The 948-nt window shown below is 32.7% G+C and overlaps 1 long non-coding RNA gene across 3 annotated transcripts in view; it reads left to right on the top strand.

Annotated features, from left to right (window-relative positions):
• LOC118751488 overlaps window positions 1-643 on the top strand; it is a 1,283-nt gene extending 640 nt beyond the window's left edge. For all 3 annotated transcript variants that reach the window (XR_004994533.1, XR_004994534.1, XR_004994535.1), the window contains exon 3: window positions 66-643. This is a non-coding gene — a long non-coding RNA (uncharacterized LOC118751488). The remainder of the gene's footprint in view (window positions 1-65) is intronic.
• Window positions 644-948: the final 305 nt, after the last annotated feature.

Below are 948 nucleotides of genomic sequence, written 5' to 3'. Positions count from 1 at the left end.
TCAGGCGTTGATGAGCTAGTTTTCGTTGAAAATATAATAAAGAAAACTATTATTTCAATTTCCAGAAAAATAATTTAAAGAAAAGTGTACGAGAATTGGATTTAGGCAATGGCTTCTAGATTCAACAGGACAATAATCCGCAGCACTTTGTCAAAATAGTGCAATTGCTAATTGAGAATTTATTGGCTGATCTTCAAAAAAATATAAGGAAGCATATCACGCCGAAAAATGAACCCTACAGATTCTTATTTTTGTATACGTAAACAACACACGTCGATTCGACGAGTAATGTAAATCTAGCCGCTATCCTTGAAGAATGGGGGAAATAAAGGAAAATCACATAAAACTCACTAAACCACGCAAAATATACTGCTAGAGGTAATGAAATAAAAAGGTATGCAGATTAGATACTAAAATTAGTTTTAAGGAAGTTTTAGTTAAATGCTATTAAGAATGCCGAATACTTTTGTCCAACTCTAAACTAACTTGCCTTAATCCATACATACATACTATGTGAAATTATTTAGTTTAAATGGTTCGAACTAATTACATACATATCCCGTTTTTTCCCTGATATGTGGCGCTTCATTCTATTTTTGCAGAAAAATATATTTGTGGCATTTTGCTCCCGTTTTAGATATTTTTACCTTAGTATGGTGTAAAGCCGGAAACTTTTGTCCATTACTGTATTTGCATGTGAAATCTTATTTCCTTAAAATCACCGATAGAACACAAGCAACACGAACGCTAACTTTTGGGCTTTGCAAAGGATGGAACGATGTTCCGACGTAAATAAATTTACCAAGTCGCCCCAGTCTTTTTTTTAATTATACATTTAACACGTTATTTAAAAAATTGCAATACTTTTCTGACATTTGGGATATTTACCAGAAGCAACAACAAAGTAATCGTAAATGTTGTGTTTGCTCTAATGCGAGTACCTGTTTC

The sequence above is a fragment of the Rhagoletis pomonella genome, unplaced genomic scaffold (assembly GCF_013731165.1).
Source record: "Rhagoletis pomonella isolate Grant_MI unplaced genomic scaffold, Rhpom_1.0 Rhpom_scaffold_00001, whole genome shotgun sequence".
In the NCBI taxonomy this organism is placed as follows: domain Eukaryota; kingdom Metazoa; phylum Arthropoda; class Insecta; order Diptera; family Tephritidae; genus Rhagoletis; species Rhagoletis pomonella.
Note: the sequence above shows the minus strand (reverse complement) of the source record. Positions and strands in the feature narration are given on the sequence as shown.